The sequence below is a fragment of the Hyperoodon ampullatus genome (assembly GCF_949752795.1).
Source record: "Hyperoodon ampullatus genome assembly, chromosome: 6".
Classification (NCBI taxonomy): domain Eukaryota; kingdom Metazoa; phylum Chordata; class Mammalia; order Artiodactyla; family Ziphiidae; genus Hyperoodon; species Hyperoodon ampullatus.
The window spans coordinates 1,873,924-1,883,754 of NC_136919.1; positions in this window are offsets into that span (position 1 = coordinate 1,873,924).

Consider the following 9,831-nt stretch of genomic DNA (forward strand, 5'->3'; position numbering starts at 1 on the left):
AAGACAGTTATTGTTTGGAAATTAAAGACCCATTGATTATTCTCAGAGTATCGAGGTGAGGCCGTACCATGTCCAATCACTTACCACGTTAATTGCCTGGATGCTCAGGAGGGCGTGTAGGGACCGGGGGCGGCTTTCCCATCTGGGCACCCCATGACCCCCACTTTGCATGGGCCTCAGTTTCCGAAGCCCTGTCCCCCTGTCCTCACTCCAGAGCTGAGCACAGCTCCCGTGCTTGAGCCCCACGAGCGGCAGTTGCCACCCTTGGGCGGGCCTGGCGGATGCCATGGAATCCTCCAGAAGCAGCTCCCACTTAGTTCGTTTTGCAGGAAAGGAGACCGAGGGCTCAGAGAGGGAAAGGGACTCGGTTCAGGCCCCTCTGCATGGCTGGCTGGCTGGGGGAGGGACACGCAGTGGCCAGGAAGAGATGGGCCTGGGAGGGGACCTGCAGGGGGTTGGCTGGGTGGACACGGAGCCTGGTGAGCAAAGCTTTGCTGAGCACGGGCCACTGGGGGGGAGCAGGTCACCCCCAGCACCTACCTCCCCCGGCTCTCCCTCCCCCTGCCCACTGTGCTGCCCACCCCGTGGGAGAGGAAGGGACAATTCCGGGAGTACTCTCCCACCTCAGCCCCCAGAGCCCCCCACTGCCCCTCACACCAGGGGCTGGAAGCTGCTAAGTGCCTGACGATCTCTTGTGGCCGCAATAAATCTGGTCACTTCGTCCCTCCTGAGACAGAGGGGAGGGCGCTCCTGTCTCCACACTGGAGGATACTAGCTCTCTGACCTCCACCAGGCTAACGCCCCGCGCCACGTTTCCTGTAACTGGCAGCCACGCTGTTAATAATCTGTAATAATCTATCATTTGGCCCTAAAAGCGAACATTTATCACCTGCTTCAGGAGGACAGGAGCGGCCTCTGTGGGTGGCCCGGAGGGGAGGCTGGGGACGCGGGACCTACCTGAGGCCTGCAGCGGGTCCGCCAGTGCTGGCCGCCGGACACCTGGAGTGGGGCTTCCAGGGACAGAGTTAGGTCCAGCGTTTCCTCTGTGAAAGGGGCTGATTGGCTCGGTGCTGGCCTCTCGCCCTCGGTCCCTCCAAGAAAGGACCGTGGGGTGAAGGAAGCGGAGAGCCTGGAGGGAGGCAGCTGCCCTTGGTGTCTACCAAGCAGGACCCCTGAGCAGGGGCAAGATGTGGGCTGGGGGTCTGCCCTGCAGCAAGGTGGGCGCCCCGAGCATCTGTCTCCCCTGGCTGGGGTGGCCAGATTTATCAAATGAAAATACACAACACCTTGTTAAAACTGAATTTCACACTCACAAGAAATAACTGTTTTAGTATAAGTATGTCCTATGCAGTTTTGGGACGTACCTATACTTTATACTTTAAAAACTCATTGCTTCTTTGAAATTCGGATTTGACTGGGTTTTCTGTCTCTCTCTGCCTCCTCTGGGGCAGGAACGGCCGTCTCTGTGCCGCTAGCCCTTCACCCTGTGGTCTGGCCTCCCAGCCTCCCCCCTTCTGTCTTTCTCTCCCTCTTCCTCTGCTCCACACTCCACCCCCCACCCCCCCACCCCACACTGGAGTCCCACACCCTCTGGGCTCCCCAGGGAGCTTCAGGGGGTCCCCCATCCCTCCAACATTGCCGAGGAGGCTAGTGCTCAGATGGGATCCCAGGCAGTCTGAGGGTGCCAGAGCCACTCCACACCTGGACACACACACACACACACACACACACACACACACACACACACGGGCTGGAACACTCAGGGAGACTGAGGCCCCCAGGCACCCCCCTGCGCAGGGTGGGGGGGTCAACGGGCACCCACCCACCCACCGTGCAGAGCCATGGGGGCCTTGGTGGAGAGTGGTGAAGGCAGATCCTGGGACCCAGAGGGTCGGCTCTAATTCCTTCCCAGGACGGGGTGGTCAGCCCACCCCCGCCAGGGAACCCACCTGGGGGAACCCCGTCACAGGGCTCCAAGGCCCCCAGATCTCTCCCAGGTGCCCATGGTGATGCCCGGCCCCGCAGCCCAGGCTGGCCCCGCCCTCTGTCTCTGCCTGCTGGGGATCTGCTGTGGGCACTGCTCCCTTCTTCTGTTTAACCAGCGAGGTTTCAGCTGGGAAACTGTCGTCCGCAGTCTGCAAACATCCCTTCCCGCTCCTCCGTGCCGCCTGCCAAGTGCCGCCAGCCGCCAGCTTGGCTCACAGCCGGCTCACGCAAGCTGCCCGGCCTGGCACCGGGCTCCCGCCGGGCTCCCTGGGGGGCTGGCTGGGGAGGGCTGTCCCCACTGCACTCGGGGCCCTGCAGCCTCATGACGGAGCTCCAGCCCCCCCGTGTCCCCCCTGGGGCCTCTGCAGTCCCTAAGGCCCCACAGGCCCAGGAGGAATCCGGGACCACCCCCCTCGCTGGGATACACTGTAGGAGGAATTCCAGAGCTCTGGGGAGACGGTAAATCTGGGAAGCGCTGAGGGGCAGGTGTCACCGAGCCTTGGGGACAGGCTGCCTCTTGAGGTCAGCCCTGCGCCAGGGCCCCAGGTCCTCCGGCAGCCCTGATCTGCTCTCGGGTCCCCTCCACTGGCCCCTGGTGGCTGATCAGGGTCACAAGCACCTGGGGTTCTCTGGGGTGTCCCTTTCCCTATGCAGACACTGATACCAGGACCCACTTTGGCCAGAGGAAGGGGTGCAGTTCCGGGACCCTTCTCATCGGGAGCTCGGGCCGACCACTCCTGTGCTGAAGGGGCTTTCTCCATCCTTTTGGGAAAGGTGCGGCCTGCACGCCCGAGTTGGACCCAGGCGCTTGCTGGCAGGGCAGCCTCTGGGGGCCCAGAGCCCGGGCCCCACTGGCTCCCCTGGTGCCCAGACCACACCTGGTCCTGCAGACCCCATCTCCCCAGACCCTCTGCTGGCAGGAGCTTTGGGGTCCCACTGGAGCCCCCCAGCCTCTGAGCTGCTCCCAGGCCCCCAGGAGCCCCGCGGCAGCTCTCAGGCTCAGTCTTCAGAAATGAGTTGCACAATTTAAAATTAATAATCGTGCTGTCTCGTGGCCTCATAATTAAGTGTCTGTTCATCCCGATTATTGTCAGAGAGTGATTTGTTGCTCTCTGGGCAATAAAAATCAACCTGCTTTAGGCAGGAGCCGGGGGCAGCCGGTACCCCCACCCCCAGCTGCAGCCAGGAGCCCAGAGGAGGGGCCGGTGCCCACCTCTCTGGCCAGGGGACCCTCGGCCTTGGCTCCGAGGTGACATTTGGGGGCTGACAGGCAGAGCGAGGGGCAGGGGGTGGGGAACTGCAGGGGTTCAGGGTTCAGCGAGAGAGTGTGGGTGGCTCCAGGTGTGCCCCTGACTGTGCCCATGTGTGGGAACAGGTCATATTAAGACAGAAAGGCAGGGACTTCCCTGGCGGTCTAGTGGTTAGGACTGCGCGCTTCCACTGCAGGGGGCACGGGTTCAATCCCTGGTCAGGGAGCTAAGATCCTACAGGCCGCGCGGTGCAAAAAATAATTTTAAAAATTAAAAAAAAAAAAGAAGGCAGAAGGGTGGCTTTTGGGGCTGGGGGAGGTGCTGCAGGTGGGGTGAAGACGGGGGTCTTGGGCCTGTTAGTCTTGGCTCTTCCATCAGGAGCCCCACTTGGGCATCAGTTTCTCCACCATCAGAAATGGGGTGACGATCTCCACCCTATCCCGTCTCCTGGGTGGGAGGGACAGAGGGGGTTCTGCCCAAAGGTGGGAGGAGCCAGCGATGTGCCCTGCCCCCGCACAGTGGACCTTGTAGCACTTCCAGCCAGTGGCCGGGCACTCGGGGCCAGAGCCACCTCGCCTGGTCCTGCAGTCCCTCCCTGAGTGTGTCTGGGCGCCCACCTCCTGGGGCCCCTGGTTTGTGAGCCAGGTCACTGGGGAGCCACCCCGCAGGGCCCACTGAGGCCCACGCCTCCTGTGTGTCCCGCACAGGACGATTGCAGAGCCCCCTGCTCCCAACCAGGAGAGGATGTGACCGTTAGTTTTTTGCAAGTGTCGGTGGAGGACAGTGAGGCCCAGAGGAGCTGGACGAGGCGCTCAGGTCCTGGGGGAGACAGGCGGACCCTGCCTGGGCGCCAAAGCCGGAGGATGCGGCTGCTCGTCCCATGACCTAGGGGTCACGCCTCAACGTCCTCACGGACTCCAAGGGGCCCTGGAAAGGAGGAGGATCCCTGGGGGCTGACCTTAGTCCGTCTGCCCCCGATGCTCTCGTCCGGGCGAGGCCGGCAGGGGTCTGAGCCCACGGCCCGTCCCACACCCACAGATCCAGCCCCAGGCCCAGGGCTTGGCTGTTTTCCTTTGAGCATTTAAAAAATGAGGCCAAAACGGGCGTACAGAGATTTTTGCGAGGGAGGGGAAAATGTGGAATAATGAGCCAGCGGAAGGAATTCGGTCCAACGTCTCTTCTAACAAGAGCTGACGTTAAAGTGACGGTTATCAGCCGTGCTTCCTTTCAGGAGCAGTTAAAGGTGCCTCGGAAGGTGAGGCAATTAATTCTTAAGTTTATGCTGAACATTACAGCGCAGCGAGCCATTAACGAGGTGGAGGCATTAACCTCCCTGCACTTGGCAAACAGCCGCGGACACTCTCCACACGGCCCAGCACCAGACTCCACCTGGCGCCTGGCCTGGCCTGCGGGTCCCCGAGCCCCAGGAGGCAGAGGACGGGGTTGGGTGGGCTGCCCAGGCCTTCCTGTCACTGCGTGTCCGGCAGCTCGATAGACACAGGAGAGGGTCCAGTGGGATGCAGGGCTCAGTCTGGGGAGGGGTCAGAAGTCAGGTCGGAGGTCAGAGGCGGGCTGGTGGGCCCCTGCCAAGGCCCTGTCGCTGACCTGTTGACGGGAGCCGGAGCCGCAGTGCCCTGGCCCCAGGACCTGCATAGCTAACGTCCTGGCGCGGGAGGGAGCGGGGAGCACTTGGAATGCCTCCTCCCATCGTCCCGCCTTCCCGGTGCTGGTGCTGTGCTAGGCTCAAGGTCACGGGGCAGGGCCAGCACCCCCGCCTGTCTCTGGGCCTCAGTCCCCCCCAACTGGGGGTCCTCTCCCACCTTTACCTGCTGCTGGCATCAGCCGGGGCAGGGACGCTACTCCAACTACAGCTCAGGGGGCCCCGGGGGCCAAGGTGAGGGCCGCACGGGACTTTCCCTAGCCTCGCCCCCGCTCCTAGAGGTACACCCGGTGCTCCCTCCGCAGGCTCTGTGCCTGGAGGGGGCCGGGGTGGCGGGAAAAGGGGTGTGAGTGAGCGTCTCATGGCCGCACGGGTGATGGTGTCTCAAACCCTGACGCCTGAGCAGGAGACGGCCTTGACGTGAGGATCAGGCACAGTTTAACCAAGAGGGCAGCCCGGGGCTCGTGGTCTGGGCTGGGGGACAGGCCTGCTCCTGGCCGGGTTTCTTGGCCTTTGGACAAGTTCTCTGGGCCTAGGTGGGAGGGATGCCCACCACCCGAGGTGAGCACTGCAATCACCCTCACGCAGTTCTTAATCTGGCATCGTCGGGTTGGAGGGGCCAGCATTAGGGGTTAGTGCATTTCCTGAAACGTGGCCCCTTAAAATACTAGACCCTGGGAAACTGTTTTTGTTGGAGGCCCTTCTAAAAGCCGCCTCCTGGTGCCCTGCCTGCGCAGGAGGGCCCGCTGAGCACCATGGACAGGTCACCATGGGGCAGGCCCAAGTTCCAGCTCCTCGGTCCCTCCATCTGTGTCCTGCAGCCCCCTCTGCTCCTCATCCACGGGTGGGCGCCCAAGCCAGAGACCTAACTCAGCCTGAGAAAGTCTCTCGGGTGTGGGCCGGCCCTTCGCCTCACATCTCTGGCACTTCCCGCCTGGAGCCCTGAGGCAAGCTCCCCCGTCCAGGCCCTGCTTCCCGAAGCAGCACCCAGGCCCCTCCTCCCCACTAGGGTGGCTTCCGGTGAGGCTGTGCACACCCAGGACATGCTTCGGCCCCTCCTCCCTCCCAGGGCAGGTGGTACGGGTGGAGGGGGGCTCCCGGGGGCCCCCAGGGTTTGCCATGGGCTTCTCCCAACAAGACTCAGATGCATCTGAGGTGAGCCTGCAAAGTCTCGTGCCTATAACTTTAAATTTAAAAAGCCGTGTGCTGTTTATGGGTTCTCCCAGCAGCTCAGCGAGGCAGCCCCATAAAGATCGTATTATAGTACAAGCCATTATGCGCCGAGTTGACTATATATACTTTTCTAAATGGTTCGGCAAACGGCAGCCTACTTATGGGCAGAGAAGGAGAACTGGTTCATTTGGGGTAACAAATGATCCTTGATTTGATTTTAAATGCAATGACAGCCAAATTTATTTCTTATTTAATCACTTCTCTGTGCTGTTGAGAGCAGGGCTGATATTAAACTCTACAACGCGGAGCAGACTCTAGAATCAGCCGAAAGAGGCAAGCGAATAGATTATGTTTATAGGGCAGAGGGAGACTGTGGAGCGAAGCCCATAACCAGAATGGGTATTTTTGTCATTTATACAGTAGGTTGTATCATCATTTCTTCCTGCTTCCAAGTTTTCAGTAATAAAAATATAGGCAATGTGATTCTCTTTGCATTACAGATAAACCATCTTGATTCTTTATTAAATATTTTTATTAATCTGAAGGACTGCAAAGCATTCCTGCCGATAAATCAGGCATGGAGCAGTCATCTCCCCTCCGCTGGCTCTCTGAGACGCAGCCTCGTTTAAGAGCCTGCAACCCCAAGGAAGCAGGTTTCCATATTCATGGCCCAGCGCCCCTCTGTCCCCGTTTATGGCCATGTGTGCCCGGCAGAAGTGGCGCTAACAGGATATTTGTTCTTCAATATCCAGTCAGTTTGGGTAATCGCTCCGCAGTCCTCAGTTTTGTGCCTGTTTAATCGGGAATTACTACTCTGGTGTCACTTGCAGGCGTCAGCTGGGGCAGGAGGGCCCTTTCAGCCCATGCTGAGGGCTGACAGGAAGCTGGGGGGGTCTCATGGGCTCCGGGAGAGGCGTCGGCCCGGGCAGCTCCCAGCAAGTGTTTGGGGCCCAAGAGACCACGGAGGCCACCTGGGCGTGAGGTGGAAGACAGGCCAAGGGTCAGCTGCAGCGGGAGACCCCGGTCCCAGGGCTGGGGACAGCCAGGGTGGGGCCCCTCAGGAGCGGAGGGCCAGCTCCGGCCCGATCCCCCTTCCTGGTTGGCCCGGGCTGAGCTTGCCTGTCCTCCCACCGTGGTGAGGGACATGGGTGAGAGTGGACTGGCTGGGGTCACCAATGCAGGCAATTTCTTGCTGGAAAGTTTTTTTCCCAGCCTCTGCTGTGGACCCAGCCGGAGCCGGGAGGGTCACCTTGCTGGGAAGCTGTAGGAGGTGGTGGTCCCTCGGCCCCCACCTCGCATGTCCTCCGTCCACCCCCCAAGACTTGCTCGCTCCCCGGGGGATGGTCAGCTGTGCTTCTGGCTGCTCAGGCTTTGACAAGAGCACAATGGTAGGGACCCTTCCTAGGGGTCCTGAGGGGTGTCTGGTCTTGGTCTGTCCCAGCTCAGGGTGGCATCTGTGAGGGGTGGTGGCTGGGCCAGAGCCTGAGGGGACTCCAAGAGTCTCCCAGGCTGGAAGGGGGTTCAAATGGCTCTGGGGACGTCATGAGGCTGCTCAACGGCCGGGGCGGGAAGGCCAAGTGGACTCGTGCTGAGACCGCGATGCTGCCTGCTGCTCGCGGGCCACGACGGAGTCGCAGCCGTTCTCCCCAATGCCTGGGCCCTTCCTGTCCAGCCACCGCACCCTCGCCTCCCAGCCCACCCCAAGTATGAGGAGGCCTGGCGGCCCTCGCCTGCGGGTCCCCTGGCTGGCTGCAGCCGGGGGCTCTCCAGTCTCCGGCCCCTGAATCCTCCCTACAGAGGTCAGGCCGACTGACCCCACATTCAGGGCCTGAGTAAGGCTTGGGTCAGGTCCCAGTTCTGCCAGCCAGGGTCTGGTGACCTCAGACAAGCCCACACCACAACCTCCACACCCACCTTCTGTCCTGGCAGTGCTGCTGCGGGTCATGGTGAGCACAGGTAGGGTGAGCCTCTGCGAGGGAGCCCTGTCCCCTAAGCCCTGGAAGGACACGCCAGGTCCACCTCGGCCAGGTGATGCTGGAGGAGCAATCTGGGGAGGCTTCATGGAGGAGGTGCTGTGGAGAAGGCCCTGTGCCCAGCATGAGCCAGGGCCGGGGAAGGAACAAGCCTGCGGGGATGCAAGGACCGGGTGGTTAGGAGCAAGATGGAGAGGAGCCCTGGGAGGGGCAGGTGGAAGAGGCCTCAGCACGCGGGTTGTGCTGGGCCCGCAGCTGCCTGAGGGGCCCCATGCGGGCGGAACAACCCCGCAGCGCTTACCAAGCACGGCCTGGGGATGGTTACATGCGGGTGCCCAGCACTGGACATTCAAAATGACCAGTGTCCCTGCGAGAACCTGAGACGTGCAGAAGGGGGCAGAGCCAGCACCAAACCTGGGTCAGCCCTGAGACCCGAGCCAGCCAGACCCAGAGGAAGGAGGGGTGGCCTGGAACCACTGCCCAGTGCAGCCCAGGCGGGTCGGTGGGCTCCTGGCACCCCACTGTCCAGGACAGGTGGGACCCACCTCCATCACCTCCTTGGCTTACAGGCCGGCTGGGCGTCCGCGGGGCCTGTGCTGTGGACAGTGCGTGTCTGGAGGCGGGCAGTGCCCGAGAACTCGGCAGCTGCTGCTGCAAGTGCCCTCCCGGGGGGTGGGGAGAGGGAGGGCAGGCGGGCTGCCTGGCCGGCCACCAAGGGAACGCCGTGTTCCCAGTGCCTTCTCGGAGGGGACCCTTCTAAATGCAGCGCGTGTGGTCCACAGTGGCTGGAGTCCAGTGATGCCCGGCGGGGGAGGGGAGGGAGAATGGGGTTGGCTGTGGGCTCGTCCGTGACTGTTCCGAGGGGCAGGGGCGCCCCTCATGGCAGCGTCATCTGACTGAGGTGGGGCCTCTCGGAAACCCGCCCCTCCCTGAAAGTTCTGGTGTTTCTGGAAGAACAGGGGACAGGTAGGGGTGGGAGGTTAGCCAGTTAACCTTAAAGAGCCCCCTCTCTGTGCTGCAGTTTCCCTTCCTCTTAGCGGCCTGGCCCCCCGAGGCAGGAGTGGGGCCGCGTGAGTGGCAGGGTTTTGCGGGTGCAGCTGCATGTGTGGCACCGAGGTCACAAGGTCACGGCACTGTGCCCGCCCCGCCCCCAGTTTCCAGCTCACTGCCCACCCGGACGGACGTGGCAGGGGGGCGCCCTGGTCTTGAACAGACTTGCTCCACTCTCGCACCCCACATCACAGAGGGCCCCCCGCATGCAGGGACGGCCTCACTTCAAGCCCCACCCGGCCTGAGTGCCGGCTCACCCCAAAGGCTCTGGTGCGGGACAAGGGCTGGCGGCCTGGGCCTCCGCTCAGTTTTGATTTTACGTTATGAGACATTCTGCCCTTTACAAGGCGCACCCACATCCTTCTCCTGGGATCCGCACCCCCTACAGCCTGTCGGGGAGGCGGGGCCAGGCTCATTCATCTCTAGTTAAAAGGTGGGAAGACAAAAGTCTGGGCGGAGAGAAGCATCAGCTGGCGGGGCGTGGCCCCTGCAGCCTCCGGTCCAGGCGCCTCTGTCGGAGGGGAGCCCTCTGTGGAGGGCAGACCCCTGGAGGGCCACCCTGAGTGTGCATTGGCCCCGGGGGGTGGGGAGAGGGGAGAGCCAGCACCAGGACCGTGCTCACATCCCTTACCTGGTGACCGAGAGCCCCTGGGGACGCCCAGCTTGGCCTGAGGCCGCCTGTGTGTCAGCCGAGGTGGCAGAGGCACAATGCTGGCTCTCCTTGGTCACCCTCAGCGTG